General features: G+C 39.0%; 1 protein-coding gene across 2 annotated transcripts in view; it reads left to right on the forward strand.

The window, feature by feature from the left end:
• The first annotated feature begins 6,188 nt into the window (after positions 1 to 6,188).
• Positions 6,189 to 17,134, forward strand: part of TNIP1 (TNFAIP3 interacting protein 1) — a 76,290-nt gene continuing 65,344 nt past the window's right edge. The window contains exon 1 of one of the 2 annotated variants that reach the window (XM_063447871.1): positions 6,189 to 6,326. The gene's annotated coding sequence lies outside the window, so the exon portion shown is untranslated. The remainder of the gene's footprint in view (positions 6,327 to 17,134) is intronic. The other variant, XM_063447872.1, reaches the window with a different exon arrangement.

Here is a 17,134-nt window from a genome sequence, read left to right on the forward strand (position 1 = left end):
GGTGACTAACATATCCAAAAATCACCCAGATCGGACCAGGGGTTCGGGAGTTAGGTGGAGGGTGTAATTTGACCAACCGCACTTGAGGTGGTATCCGAAAAGAGTTCCATAGGTTTTGGCCCTGCGGTCGGTCTTCGTTCGGGAGGTAAAATACACATCAAATACTGCCATCCACGATTAATCTTGGATTCGTATGAATCCCCTTGTTCGGTACTTTGAAACTACCGAACAGGGGACTGATTAGCCTTGCCGTTCGGGAATTACGGAGCCATGGAGGTCTCAGTACTCGACGACCAAACACCGCTGAGATTTTCGTGCGTAAGATGGCTGCCGCCACGTGTTCGTATACCGAACGGCGGCCACCCAGATACAGCACTAAAGTACTGATTAACCTGCGGTTAGAGAAGTGTGAACAATTAATAAGGTACACACTTCTCTTTGGGGTGGTCTATTGGTTCAGTAGTTTACATTCGTATGGAGTATGGGTGGAAACTACTGAACAATCATTCAAATCCCACATACATTTTAACCATAGAAACAGAAATAACACACGAATTGCAATAATATTACAGTCTTTTAGGACAGCCCTGATACCATCTGCTACACAATGCATTCTGGGTCATACAATTTCTCTATGATGGCCTGTTCATTAACAGAAATGTACAAAGGAGAAAGACAAAGAGGTTTATTTAAACTGTATCACAATTAAATCTAAATGGCTTAATCTAGGCTAATATAGCTAATCTGTGACTACAGCAAAATTGTCGATATTTGTTTTTCAAATCTGCTCTTTGCAGTTTTACCACTCTAATTTCAAACTGGTATAAATCCCAAAAGACTTCCAGATTAGAAATGAGATTGCAGAAAGATTCATTCACGGTGATAATAATAATAATGATATTTTAGCAATGTTTTAGCAAATTCTTTTGATACCTATAAAAACATCTAGCTGATTTATTAGCAAATCACCATATATAGGGTTAAAACATTTTATGTAGACATTATAAAACATCGGTTTATGCTCCAGGGAGATATTGTCGTTTTAGTGACAAGAAACAATTCTTCCTTTTAAGGACACATTCAGGGTATTACTATAAATTTTGTTTTTCTCCCAGAGAAAAAATAAGAAGACAATGTGGAGTTTACTAAATGCTTTCTAAGATACTAGTTCCAGCAAATTATTCCAAATTGCATTTTTAGATGGAAAACTGAAATTGTCTAAAAAATGTAACACGTCTGCCGGGAATGTGGCATATTAACAATTATTAAAGGGCATAAGCATAAGATTTGCATGTCAACAGATATAAATTAATTTAGTTTTTTTCCTGTAGATCTCCTGGATGTCTTAACACTCTGTGCTAAGGGAACAATTATTATTTGCAAAATGTTGCCTTTTTGTAATTAGTACTGCTGAGTGATGTTCCTAGAAATCACTTTAAAAAATATCATCCTTCGGGAATGGAAGAGGAAGACATGCACTCATAAATCAAAACTGAACTGACTGTTTACCAAATGTGTCATATGTTTAATTCTGAGTCATTCTATTTCACCATGTGTGGCAAACCAGGAAAATAATTTGTTACTTAACACTTACTCTTAAAGAGACACTCTAAGCGTCAAAACAACCTTATACAACTTAGTGTAGTGGTTTTGGTACATAGTCCATGTCTCCCAAATCTGACAAATGTATACATCCCCATTTGTCAGAAGGGGCAATATTAAAGTTTGTCAGACAAGGCACAGCCTCGTGAAAACTTTTAATAATTGAAAGTCTTTAAGGGTTTTCACCAAAGCAAAATCTGGACATTGTTGATGGAATTCAATAATGTCCAGATTATGTAAATCAGGCACTGAATGAGCCTGAGTTTGGTTTCATATTTCAGCTTTATAGAAATGCGTCAGAGCGACTGAAATCTGGGCTAATTAATTGAATTCAGGAACGGAGACTTTAAATCTTAGCACAGATTTTAAAAAAAAAATCTAGTGTCAGTCACTAGAAAATACCTTATCCAATGAGGCTGTCCCCCTATGGCCCCATCAGGTGGAGGATATTCTTAATATCCATGGGGAGAACATAGTATCCCCACCAGGGGTGTCTAATTTTATTAGTAAAGGGGGAGGACCTAGGGTCCTCCTGACCCACACTCATCGGCATTGGACCAGAGCCATAACCCCTCAATCCTAACCTATCTCCCAGTAATAGTGAATACATTTTTTTTAAAAAAATACAACACTGAGCTGCAATAAAAAATATTCCATCTTCATCTATGGTCTGCTCACCACCTAATGAATTCTGATTCATTTATAAAGGCTTTCCCACACTATCTCAGCTATTGCAAACTGTGGGGAAATTTCCCACACTTTGCAATATGACCAAGAGCTCTCGATTTAGTTGGATTACTAGAGCTCTGACCAGTGGTGTATCCTGGTTTTGTGCTGCCCTAGGCAGGACAAAACTCAGGCACCCCCCCCCCCCGCGCCACCCCCACCCAACCTTTACCCCGTCCCGCATTCTAAATACACACACACACATTCACTGACAGATACGCATACACTCGCTAACAGACACACTCACACTCAGTAACAGACACACTCGCACTCAGTAACAGACACACTCGCACTCAGTAACAGACACACTCGCACTCAGTAACAGACACACTCGCACTCAGTAACAGACACACTCACACTCAGTAAAAGACACACTCACACTCAGTAACAGACACACTCACACAGTAACAGACACACTCACTCTCAGTAACAGACACACTCACACTCAGTAACAGACACGCACTAACAGACACGCACTCAGTCACTAGCAGACACAAACTAGCAGACACACACACTCACTAACATACACACAGTCAGACATACACACACACACTTCACAGGCAAACACACTAACAGACACACACACTCAGTAACAGACACACTCACACTCAGTAACAGACACGCACTAACAGACACACACTCAGTCACTAGCAGACACAAACTAGCAGACACACACACTCACTAACATACACACACACACACAGGCAACACACCAACAGACACACACACCAACAGACACACACACCAACAGACACACACACTCACTAACAGACACACACACTCACTAACAGACACACACTCACTAACAGACACACACACACACTCACCCTCACTAACAGACACACACTCACTAACAGACACACATTCACTAACAGACACACACACACACTCACACTCACTAACAGACACTCACACTCACTCACTCACTCACATTAACACTTTTTTTTATTTTTTTTTACTTCAACCCCCCCAGCCTCCTTACCTTTGGGAATGCTGGGGGGGGGGGGGGCATCTTTTTTCCCTGGTGGTCCAGTGGCTGCTGGGCTGCTGCTGGGCTGCTGCTGGGCGGTCGGGCGGCGCTCTTGGGCGGCTGGCGAGGGAGCACTTCATCTGAGCTGTCTGCTCAGCTCCCTCGCGCGCCGCACAGTGAGGCTGGGAGGCGGAGCCGGAATATGACGTCATATTCCGGCTCCCAGCCTCACTCTGCGGCGCGCGAGGGAGCTGAGCAGACAGCTCAGATGAAGTGCTCCCTCGCCAGCCGCCCAAGAGCGCCGCCCGACCGCCCAGCAGCAGCCCAGCATGTCTGTTAGCCGCAAGGCTAACAAGACATTTGCCTTGGGCATTTGGGGGGCGGCTTTTTTTGCCGCCCCCTAGAAAATGCCGCCCAAGGCAAATGCCTTGTTTGCCTCGCGGCTAATACGCCCCTGGCTCTGACAGTCAAGTTTCTAGAGAAGTGAGACTTTATTACTAATATTTGTGCCCCCCACCCTCTGCCCCACGGGTGGGGGCTGGACTGTAGATTCTCTTATCCTCTTCCTTTATTATTAATATAAAAAGCCACATCCATCATCCATGGGTGAGGCCAGAGGGAACACTAGGTTCTACTCCCGTGAATATTTAGAGTAGCCTCCACCTGTAGGCGGAATGATGAAGGAGGGTTGGAATGCCCCTGCTGTTTCATATTTGCTGCCAAGTTGCTACTAGGAGATATGCCCCTATCTGCTACATGCCAAGTGGGGAAAAGGGAGTTACACATCCACCATCAGAGTAATATGGGTGTCTTATTGACCCACAGTAAGTACTCCCCTTTATTATTACTATTAGGTCCCACACTAGGTCCTCCCCATGAATATTTACAGTAGCTCTCACATGATGCCCATATGTAACTAAGGGACACGCTAACATTAAAAGTAAATTTATTTTTGTTAAATGTTAGATTGTTGCGGGTTTGCGCTGATTTAATTATATAAACACTTCAGAATGTGACATGTATTTCGTTTTTCAAAGTACATTATAGTGATACATCCTCACATATTTAATTCACACTTTGCACAACCAATAGTGAACCTGACTCACTTTAAACAAAAAAATAAAAAAAATTGAGTTTTAAAGGTTGAGTTAAAGAAAAAGTCGCCAATAAGTTAATATATTAATATTAATATATATAAATACATTTACACTTATCAGCCACAGCATTAAAACCACACTGACAGGTAAGGTGAATAACATTGATGGTACATGTCAAGAAGTGGGATATATTAAACAGAAAGTGAATAGTGAAGTGGCAAGCGAAAAGATCTAGATGGCTAGATGATTGGGTCAGAACATCTACAAAATGGCAGTACCTATCAAAAGTGTCACATGGAAAGACAACTGTTAAACCGGCGTCAGGATCATGGGCGCCCATGCTCTGCTAAATCAATGAGAGTGTTTGACGACAGTGAATGTGTTTATGGTGTCAAAAAGGGATAGGGCTTATAGATAAAGATGGAGAGCTGTTGCCATATAAACATGCAAGTCTGGACTGGAGTTAGTAAGATGACCACATTCACCTGGTACCCCTCCCCCCCCCCTAAAAAAAATGAGGTTATCATTAAAGTTGTTCTAAGTGAATACATGGGTAGCCATTAGCTAAAAAAAATTTTTTTAAAGGAATGATCACTTTAAACTGAACTCTTTTGCCTCTGAGGAGGAAAGATTTTACTTTAATGAGTTAATCTTATTCCCAATTTTGAGAACACACCTATTTGAGAAGGGGTTATTCCCATTTATTTATAGTATCTGCATATTTGGATCTTGAAAGAGAATAATTATTTTATATGAATCAAGTAGATCTGTGACTAATTATATGAAGAATACGCAGTGTCGGTGCCAAGCGGAATATTTGTTGATTTTAATTCCTTAAAGGGACACTATAGTCACCAGAACAACTACAGCTTAATGTAGTTGTTCTGGTGAGTACAATCATTGCCTTCATGCAATTTTATGCAAACACTGCCTTTTCAGAGAGAAGGCAGTGTTTACATTGTCCCTAGGGACACCTCCAAGTGGCCACTCCTCAGATGGCCACTGGCGGTGCTTCCTGGCTCAGTGCTGCACAGTAGACAGCACTGCTATTTAGCGTCTCCACGCTCTGCATGGGGACGCTGAATTTTCCTCCTAGAGATGCATTGATTTAATGCATCTCTATGAGGAGGTGCTGAGTGGCCAAAACAGTAATTGACCCCGTCCCTTGCTGATTTTATCCAATCCAATGCTTTCCCTGTCTACCCAGGAAGTGACCTCTAGTGGCTGTCTAATAGACAGCCACTAGAGGTGGAGTTAACCCTGCAATGTAAATATTGCAGTTTATGAAAAACTGCAATAATTACAGTTGCAGGGTTAAGGGTAGTGGGAGTTGGCACCCAGACCACTCCAATGAGCAGAAGTGGTCTGGGTGCCTGGAGTGTCCCTTTAAAGTTGCCACTGTGTCAAGCAGGATTTAAAATCTCTGGGTTGTACTCTGACATATATGCTCTGGTCTGCTTGAGAGTAGTGGGAGTCATGTTTCCCAAAGGCAGTTGCCATTTGAATTTAGCTCTCTTGAGCTGAATGGTGGCGGAGATTGCAAATCTCAACAACAGGGGAAAATAATGTAATTTTATTACAAACTTCTGTACATAGCAAGAATTGAATGTAAAAATGTCAGTAAATACAATATATCACCACACACCATAGTGATTATTTACTAAACACTGAATTTTGAGCGTGAGCTTGCAAATAGACCTGCTTTAGACCGACACCCAGAGGGCGGGCACACTATATGATTGACAGGCTGTAGCCCAATCATGACTTGTTGGGAATTTCCCTGCCAGAGAGGAAATAGAGGTTATGGTAGGCTGTAACTTCCCTACTGCTGCTACTGCTTTGCGTTTACATTGTTTTTTTTAAAGTATTTTGTAACCCAGAGGGAAAGAATCAAGAAGAAAACAAGAAAAGGGGTAGACAAGCATGGTAAGGTAAGCATTGAGTGGTGACATTAATCTGTGAGATTTGCTCCTGTTTGTGTTCCAATACAGAATGAAATGTTATTCATTTTGCAAGCTGTTACACGATTGCTAATTTTATTATTATTTCTTCATTCACTGTCTGGGTTTGAAAGTTAATATTAAAGGCTTTTAAGAATTAAGCAAAAGCACCAACTGACAGACCCTTACATGGAATTAATAAACATCGAATTTGTTGATTTTAGAGCATTATTGTGGAGTTAGAACATTTCTCCAAGTGTATTACATTTCAAACATGGATATTATAATGCAGGTTTAGCAAATATGTATTTTGGTTCATTGCAATGCATTGTTTAATAGCTGTAATGGTTCATCTTGGCCCTGCAAATGTTTAACTACATTTCCCGAGATGCTCTCAGTCAGAATGGAATTAAGTTGTAAACATTCCCAGGGCTCTCTTATTGTGATATTAAAAGAGACACTTTTTTCCTGTTGTAACCTAAAGGTTTCTAGAACCCAAAATAAAATGTATTTCTGTGGAGAATTAGAACCACAGTCTGTCTGAGCATGATAGTTGTCTGCTGTAGATGTGCCAGGTTGGTACCTAGCCCCAAGTTATTAGTTAGTGCACAAATACTGATTGTAAATCAATTTTTTTTTTATTTTTGTTTACCTTTTGATTTGTATTCAGCGTTATGTATAAAATGATATGGTCTACCCATTATTGGAAAACCTGTACTACATATGATATGTGGCCTGTGCAGAATTCCTTGTAATACATGGGTAAGTTGCCACTGTGTCAAGCAGGATTTAAAATCTCTGGGTTGTACTCTGACATATATGCTCTGGTCTGCTTGAGAGTAGTGGGAGTCATGTTTCCCAAAGGCAGTTGCCATTTGAATTTAGCTCTCTTGAGCTGAATGGTGGCGGAGATTGCAAATCTCAACAACAGGGGAAAATAATGTAATTTTATGAGAGTGGCACTCAACCTAAAAGAGTTAGTCTATGTATAGGCAGTGTGCAAGGCAGATCCCAATATACAGCAACAACAAAAAAAAACAAGTAGGAAACATAATGTCGTAACAGTTCTTTCAAAACCGAACAAAATGTAATTCACAAATTGACAATATGTCATCAAGGATTTGACCCAGACTGGGTCTTTATCGTAATATGTAAATTTTAATGAAGACCTAGGCTGTGTCAAAACATGAATGATTTGATGAAACTAAACCTGATCGATGTATAGACGACCAACAAGTACATTGCATTTTAAATACTTTAATACCTACCTAACATCAGTTGCTGGTAAATAAATAAATAACTATTGACCACACACGTATCATTTTTATTTATATATATATATATATATATATATATATATATATATATATATATAGATAGATATCAAATAGGAAAAAGCACTTCATTCAATTGGTGAAAAAATAATAAACTTCGCTTTAGTTTATTCTTTTTTCACCAATTGAATGAAGTCCTTGGAGTGCTTTTTCCTATTTGATATCTATCATTATTGCTGACAAGCACCGGGCTATAACCAATATTTTACTGGAGTGCAAGCATTGGACAGTATTGTGTGTGTGTGTTTGTGTATATATATATATATATATCTATATCTATCTTGTTTTAGACTAAGCAGCAATTAAATGTGTGTTTGTGTGTATATATATGTATATTTGTGTAAGGGGCAAATAGCCGTATATGGAGTAAGGATCCAGCATAAGCGTAGGATAGTTTAAAGGGAGCAAGTCGGTTGTGGTGTGCCGAGACCGACGATACGGTAGGCCTGTAAATAAAGAGGGCCCACCAAGGAGTAAGAAAGTAAAGTAAATGGAAAGAAAAGAGAAAGTGTTGAAATGAGGAGTGGGTGGGAGGGTCATTCTGATGCTGACCTCAAGTGATATGAGTCAGGTAAGGGGTGTCCCTTATATAGGGGAGTGAATTAATTTAAGCCCCTCCCACAAATACAGGCCAAACGGCCTTAATACTTGTGTAAGGGGCAAATAGCCGTATATGGAGTAAGGATCCAGCATAAGCGTAGGATAGTTTAAAGGGAGCAAGTCGGTTGTGGTGTGCCGAGACCGACGATACGGTAGGCCTGTAAATAAAGAGGGCAAAAATGAATAATCAAAGATTTAATACAGTCAACAAATATATACAAATTAACCAGACATTTCCTTAAATGCATTACAGTATTTAATTCCTGGAAGAATTTTGAAGGAAGGAATCTAGGACCGAAAGTGGACACCATTTGTTGTGGGTAGGATAGTATGTTATAGTAGTAGTCTAAAACAAGATTTAACAATGCTCAGGCTTCATGGAGTAAACTCAAATAAAATGGTTTATTGTCATACTATTATGTTACATAAAACCTTATAGCGCTCTTAATACCCGACTCCAACATAGAAGATTTACTCCTAAATATTTCTAACTAGTCCATAACTATCAGATATCTTCCTCAGCCTCTGATCTCTTAAATCACACAATTACTTCACAAATTTTAACACTTTTATTCAGATGTAAACGTTATCTTCTTATTTGGTTAATATTAATAGAATTAGTTTTTTTTTATTATACGTGAGCTGAGCTGGCTCACCTGTGAATCTGTCAAAATGACTGTGAATATTTTAAAATGCATATTTGTGTTACAGATAAAATATTTACATGTTTGTAAATATATGAATCTACTTCTAAATTATATGGAGATGCTTGCACTCTTTCAAATATATTTAGGTGAAATTTGTAAATTCAAGTTTAAGAACCATGTCTAGGCTTTAAAGTTTGAGGGTTTTTTTCTAATACTAGCAGTCTTCCACATAAGAACAAAATATACAAAACCAGGGTGCACTCACAATTATGAAGAGCAGGTTAGAAAATACCTCCTTCATGCCAAATTGATGTACCAAATCCAAGTGACAGTGCTACCCCTGGATTTCAATGTAGGCTTTGATAAATTCTTGAGAGATGGGAGCTGTGCAAGACTTTTTTCCCCTTTGATTTATTACAGCACCAACATCACAATGTGGGAACTCTACAGAAGCAGATGTTTTTTGGCTGTCTGACTTAGAACATGTTGGTCCTCCCTCTCCCCTTTCTCAATGAGCTAAAGCTCATAAACTAAAGGCACCATGTACTAAAGTGGTCATGGTTCTTGGAGTAACCGTTTAATTTCTGTGTGTATACTTGGCACTCATAGTTTGATTTAGATATAGGTGTGTGTGTGTGTATGTATGTATAACAGGAGTTTGAAAATAAGGCTAACACAAGAAATTAAAGGGCACTGCAATTTATTCTGTTATATAAAAAGCCTGTGGAAATATAGACGTCTCAAGTCTCTCTATAAAAGCCAAGTGATGAAGTGGCGTCTCTGCTCAGACCCTAGAGGTAAATTTTAACGACTTCTGAATACGTCTTCTAGTGGGCTTTCAGCTGAAGGGCTTAGTGATTATTTTAGCATGGAAACTAAACTATTAAACTGATAACTGATACATAGGCCAGTGATTTATAAGTGGACCACGTTTGTACAGAGCAGTAGCTCTGTATTTCAGTTCTTTTAGGACAGTTAGTCAAGTTGTGAGGAAAAAAAAGTGAATGGTTTAGAGAGGCCGTCTGGAGCTGTGCAATGCTTTTTTTTTTTTTTTTTTTTTTTTAAGGTCTATATTCTTCATGTGGAAGCACTACACTTAAAACCATAACTGCTACATGCTGTGCTGTGGACACCCTTCTCTGGTCCTGGATTAAACGATTTTTTTAAGTGGGTTGACTGAAACATGGGGTTCCAAAGGCTCATGCAGTGCAGCTGCCTACTGGCATACAGGTTATGTACACGAGTAATCCTCATTACAGATTTAGAGATATGTTTAGTGAAAAAAAGAATAATACTATGCTGAGCTGGAGTGTATACAAGCACTGTTATATGGCAGGAAAACTGGAACAACGAATGGGGGTACTTGAGCGTGTCATACTGTACACATTGAATAAGCAGTTGAATTTGAATGGTAAATAGACTTTCAGATACCGTTTGTAATAAATTCAAGTAATTTTAACCGGACTAGGCATAGTGAACTTGACAAAAGAAATGGAGCAATAGAACTGCAAAAATTGTGAAGTCCTGAAAAATTGTGATATTTAATTAGGGGTGAGCACTGCCATAATTAATTTGTGTGCGTATTTCCAGCACTATAGTCTGCATTCTAAATGAAACCCATTAAACCCATCTAAATTAAACAAACAAAAAAAAAATTAACCCCTTAAGACTGCAGCCAAATGTACAAGTTGTGATCAAAACAAAACGTAAACAAAACCTGGCATTTGCGCTATATGTCTGTCCAACCATAATCCACCTCTTTCATATTAAATGAATGTCCCCCCCCCTCTTATTATATATAATTTTATTCAGGGGAAACAGGGCTTTCATTTAATATCAAATATTTAGCTATGAAACATAATTTAATATGAAAAAAATGGGAGAAAATAAGAAATGTTGTTATTTTTTTAGTTCTACATTACATTTTAACTGTCAATGTCATAATACTGTTTGCTTTTACTGCAATAAAATACACATATTTGTATTCAGCAAAGTCTCACGTGTAAAACAGTACCCCCTATGTACAGGTTTTATGGTGATGCATTTTCTTGCATCATAATACTTCATTAAAGTATCTATTTGAAATTCATTCAAGTCCTTTGAGTGAGCTCTTTCGGGAATATATGGAGTGGCTGGAGTTGAGGCACCGAACAAGACCGGTTAAATTGAGTGCGGGGCGCTAGGATTATATATATATATATATATATATATATATAATTTTTTTTTTTTTACACTTATTTTAACATTTTGTTATTTGATTTCAGCCAACAGGGGGACTAACTGTCATTATAGGCAGTCCCCCTGCTGGCAAAGCAGCAGCCAGCTATCCCGGCCATGTGATTGTGAGGTCCTCGCAAGGACCTCACTCTCACATGGCCAGGGGGGCCGCTGGAGGGCGTATGTGCCGCGGGGGGCTCCCTGGGAGTCCTCCCAACCGCGATCGCCGGCGTGGGATCGCCGGCGACCAGGTAAGTAAAAAAAAAACGGAGGGCGTACAATTACGCCCGGCGGCGTTTAGAGCCGCTTAAAAAAAGGACATAATTGTACGCCCCCGGTCTTAAAGGGTTATGTGTTTATTCTCCTGATCTGTGATAGTCCCAAGATGTACCCGATCTGCCTCTTGTGACATCACGCTGACTCTTATCGTCCAATCCAGTGCTCCTTGTAGCGGAACATTTAAGAATAAATGCTCATGCGAGGCCAGTGGTGCACACCTTTACGCACCTTTTAGTAGCTGTCAGGAAAATTAAAAGGCAATGTTTTGTATTGCAGGGTCAAATCTAAAGGACCTAGACCACTTAATTGAGATGAAGTGATCAGGGTGCCTTTTAGTGGTCCTTTAACCCCTTAAGGGTCATGATTCCCTTTTATTCCAGAAGTTTAGTCCTTAAGGGGTTAAAGTTAGGGCTAAACCTATCTATTTGCAAAGGTGTATTTGCTGTTTGTTTATAATGTGGGTTCTTAATACGTAGAACCATTTAGGGAACTAGGTACGCAGTACATTTTTTCCATTTAAAGCTGGGAAATTTTGCACAAGTGCACACACCTGTACGGGCAACTCTTCATGATCCCTTTTAGTACTGTTTGGCGTGTTTAGAACACATACTTGTGTTTACTTACTTACACTATTTATCCCATTATTAATGTTTTGTTGGTTTAATAACAATTTTATCATGTGTTATTACTATGAAAGTGCTAACAGTAACAGCCATAAAACGATCCATTTAAAAGAAAAAAGAAAAGGTGTAATTTTACAGCTTAAAAGTAAAGATAAGTGTATTGATATTAGGCAGTTATGATTATCAGGCAACAGGCCTTTCAGTAAATTGTATGTATTATGATTAGCAGGCAGGGCAGAGATTTGGTGATCTATTAAAACTGTCATGTTTATATTTTTTTGTAAAGGAAGACATTTTGCACCATAACCATTAAAGCACTCCCAGGTTTATTAGTCAAACCATACAATAATGGTTTGAGTTCTTACTGGGGTCCGTGTCCAGGAGAGCTGGAATTACGTTAGCCTGATGGTAGAGTGCTTAGCTCATTGGCAAAGATGGTCAGCTAAGCCCTGCATCATGTAGTGTTCCTTTAATTTAGTGACTACGGGTGCATTGGCTTCTTGTATTTCAACAAATGTGGGAATGTTTCTATATTTATGTAATTTTTTTTCCGAATGTTAGTGACAGACGTATATCAAATGGTAAAATTAATGGCCACCAGTAATCTGAGCTGTCGCCAGCCAACATTTTCTCTGTCCCCTATAAAACAAAAGAAAATAGTATGGGATCCAGGAAAATGGCAACTGCAAAAAAACTAAATTACTAGGTACACCCAGTATCCCAGTAATTATACAGGGCACAACATGTTGGCATATCTCCCGAGTGTTCCTATTTTGGAGCTCAATATTGTGTTTTAAGAGTATAACAGAGCTCCTCAGCCATGGATTTCACAGTAATATGCCTTTAAATTAGTAAAAGTGTAAATTAGATGCGTTGTTCTTGTTCTAATTACATTTGAATTGCTATTAGTAAGTGGCCTAAAACTTCTCAGAACAGTTCCACCGCTGGCCACACCCCATGTCCCTCTGTCCATTTGAAATGTTGGTGTTATGTGTTGGGGCCTTTATATTAGCACATTTTATCCTGTAAGTAAGTCAGAGAGGGATTGTTTAAACACAGACATTCAAAGGATCACTATAAGGTCAGGAAAACAAACTCGTTTTCCTGACACTATATAATCCTTAGGGTCCCCCCACCCTCAGGGCCTCCCTCCCGCTGGGCTGAAGGGGTTAAACCCTTCAGTCACTTACCTTTATCCAGTGCCGGGCTCCCTTGGCGCTGGTGACCTCTCCTCCCCCTCCAACGTCAGCTCCTGAGTGGAGCCGAATGAGCATGCGCGGCCAGAGCCGTGTGCGCATTAAAAACGCCCATAGGAAAGTATTTCTCAATGCTTTCCTATGCACGTCCTGTGTGCTCAATGAGATTTTTGCATTGCGCGTTGGGGAAGCGCCTCTAGCGGCTGTCAGGAAGACAGCCACTAGAGGCTGGATTAACCCTGCAATGTAATCATGTTCTCTGAAACTGCTATGTTTACAGCTGCAGGGTTAAAACCTGGGGGACCTGGCACCCAGACCACTTCATTGAGCTGAAGTGGTCTAGGTGACTATATTGATACTTTAATGTAATGATTGATTACGTGTAACTTAGAGTGATCGTTGAGATCTATAGTTCTTGTAAACCTACAATTGGTTAAAAAAAGCAGATGCTAGTATGAATTGTCATTATTAGGAGATGTCAGCTCTGATTGGCAATAGTTCTGCTGTTCCTCACTCTAATAAAAGCTCTTGATTCATTTAGTGGATGAGAAATGCACTAGCAGCGAGTATAAAACGCAAATACTGCTACTGCGTGCCTGAGCACTGTTACCATTTTCTTCCCATGATGCACTTCCTCTTCCTTCCATAATGCAGCAAGCCAACGCTGTTTCTGGTCATAGATTCACATCATCATGGGAGTCCGTGATATGCACTGCATAACATTATGTACATTGATAGTCTCATTTATGATGTACAGGTTTTTAAAGATATATTACATACGTATATGTAAGTGAAAAATAATATCTATCATTATTGATATTAAAATATCTCAACTATTATGTTATAAGCTGATAGTGACAGTCTCTCGCTAAACAAAGCATTTGTATGCTTGTTTCTAACCAGTTTCTGTAACAGAGTGTTAAACACATTTGTTTTTCTTCATTTATAATATGCTGTTTTTAGGATTTAACATTGTTAGGAAATTGGACATTGTTGCGCCAGTTTACATGCAATTTTCCGCTGGTCTCTGTTGGAGCATTGTTCTACTTTGTATTCCTGCCAACTGTCGCATTTACGTTGTACTGTCCCACTATCAATCACCTGCTGGCTGCCCTGGTTTGTCTTGTAGACCGCAAATGCAGTAATAGTCCAGTGATGAGCAAGCGCTAAGCAGTGTTTTAAAGAGGACATCTCAATAAACTCCGGTGTAGGAACAATGAAGTCCAGGGTTAAAGCATGCATCATGTAGGAAATTGATGGGAATTCCCAAGTTACAGCTGTTAGACTGTGCTAGGTAACACTTTGTTCCATTTGTTCTATTTACCTAAACTTGGTAACTTTTATAATATTCTCTCTTGGTGTGTAATGAGATCAGTTGTGTAAATAAGGATACTTAAGTCTTCTAAAAAGAACTTAAATTTTTTCACTAATTTTGAAATCTGTAATAATATGTAATATATAAATGCTGTTTATTGTCATTCTTGTTGTTGATATAGGATTATAGGTTGCGTTTAAAATCTTTTGCTGTAAGGTGAATCGTTTTTAAAATTCTTTGCCTTTAATGGGTGCATTATACAGTCCACCTGCTCCTTACATATATCGAGACTTAAAATATTAATATTACAAATATGTATACATTCTCAAAAGGATGTAGATGTTTCGACATTTTCTGTTTTAGTAATACAGGAGAATTTTCAGATGCATTTATTTTATTTTCAGCCTAATGTGAATTAAAGGGATTCTGTGATCCCCAAAGCATGTGACCAAATCCGTTTCATGTTGTATATCTATTGTTCATTGAGATAACCTATATAGATTAAAAATATGAACAGCCTGCAGGCTACATGGTCCTCATCGCCATGGATGCAAACATAAGGGTTCAGCCTCCATCGTTTATATTATTTCCCAGTACCAAAAAGTGCGTGCACCCCCTCCATACGGCAACTGTACCAGTAAGCACTAGCTTAATAGCTCTCTCTCTTTATCTTTATCAAATACGTAATTTTCTTGCTATGTGGCTACATAAAAACAGGCTGCTCTACAAAATTGGACTTTCCAGTGGTCATATCTGTGTATTTTAAGGACAGGTTTCCAGTTTTCTTAATATATTATTACATCAGCTCTCTGATGAAAATGTGTGACCTTTCTTGAAGAAGCTTCCACCTTTGGAAGATCTTATTGTAGTGCAGTCATTGAGTAAAAGCTCATCACATGATATGTGTGAGATGTGTATAATTAGGTTACTGAAACATCAGTTTATGATGATGTGAGTCAAAACAACAGTTATTTGAAGAAGTAAATGTGACTGAATTAAATGTCACTGACAACCTTTAGCTTGGTGAACTGAGACCATGTGCTCTGTCACGTGTATTACAACAGGTGGATTTATCATTTTGTGTGTCATAGCTAGAGAAGGGAAGATCCCGTTCTCACTTAGACCAACCGTGGTCTCTCACCATAATAAATAATTCCTTTCTATACAAAAACGCTAGGATCCAAAATAATCGCATCATACTATTTTTTTTTTTTTTTTGTTACTCCAAAATGTGAATCCGTTTGTTTGTGTGCTTTTTGTATAATTAAGTGTTTTTGCATAGCAAGACCACTTAATGTTATCTCACATATATATTATTAAGTGTTCTTGCATAGCAAGACCACTTAATGTTATCTCACATATATATATTATTATTATTATTCTTATTATAGCCAAATTTGCCACCCTAACTCCTCCCACAGTTTTTACACTACATAGCCGAAAATTTACCAAAACGTGCAGATTGTTCCCGATCGGATTGCTATTACTTTGTAGAACATTTCGCCGAATGGTTCACGGAATATCGTCGTTCTTGTGGCAAAATTTGTCCCATAGGAATGAATGGCAAAGCTAGAGTGGGAGCTGGCAAAAGCTGAAAAATCAGGACATGATTTCTAAACTGCCACCACTCCCTCATTTTCAGGCCCACCTACACAAATCTTATATCAAAACGTTCAGCTATCCCTGCTGCCACTAAAAATGTCCACAGCTAAGTCGTATTCCTTATAGTTTTCACAATATGACCATTTGTTTGCAACTCACGCAGTCCATTGACATTCATTGAAACTCCACTCTGCAAAGCTCACATTTGAAGGGCAATTTCTAAACTGCGACTGTGCCTTCATTGTTAATATCTCAGAGACATACTATACATCAAAATGTAGGTCTGGGTCTTGTGATTCTCACAATATAAAGCTCTTCACTGTAGGATTTATAGTTTTAAAAATATGACCGTTTGAAGATGGCAACCGCAAAAATATTCTGACCTGTGCAAGGCTGCAGCAGCACGTGATGTCATAGACAGGGACTTTTGCACCTGCTAATGTTTTTATAACTGTATGTTTTAATGTTACTGTGAAGCACTTTGGGCAACAACATTGCAATTAAATGTGATATATAAATGATAACAGTTACTCCGCCCACTCTAGTTGTAGACTACTGGTGGATGCAAGAACACTTCACACAATTTCCCCAGAAATTGTAGCTTTTCTAGTTATTATTATTATTATTATTATAGCCAAATTTGCCACCCTAACTCCTCCCACAGTTTTTACACTACATAGACAAAAATATACCAAAACGTGCAGATTGTTCCCGATCGGATTGCTATTACTTTGTGGAACGTTTCGTTGAATGGTTCTCGGAATATCGTCGTTCTTGTGGCGAAATTTGTCCCATAGGAATGAATGGCAAAGCTAGAGTGGGAGCTGGCAAAAGCTGAAAAATCAGGACATGATTTCTAAACTGCCACCACTCCCTCATTTTCAGGCCCACCTACACAAATCTTATATCAAAACGTTCAGCTATCCCTGCTGCCACTAAAAATGTCCACAGCTAAGCCATAGTCCTTATAGTTTTCACAATATGAA

Source organism: Pelobates fuscus, chromosome 3 (assembly GCF_036172605.1).
Source record: "Pelobates fuscus isolate aPelFus1 chromosome 3, aPelFus1.pri, whole genome shotgun sequence".
NCBI classification, from domain to species: Eukaryota; Metazoa; Chordata; class Amphibia; order Anura; family Pelobatidae; genus Pelobates; species Pelobates fuscus.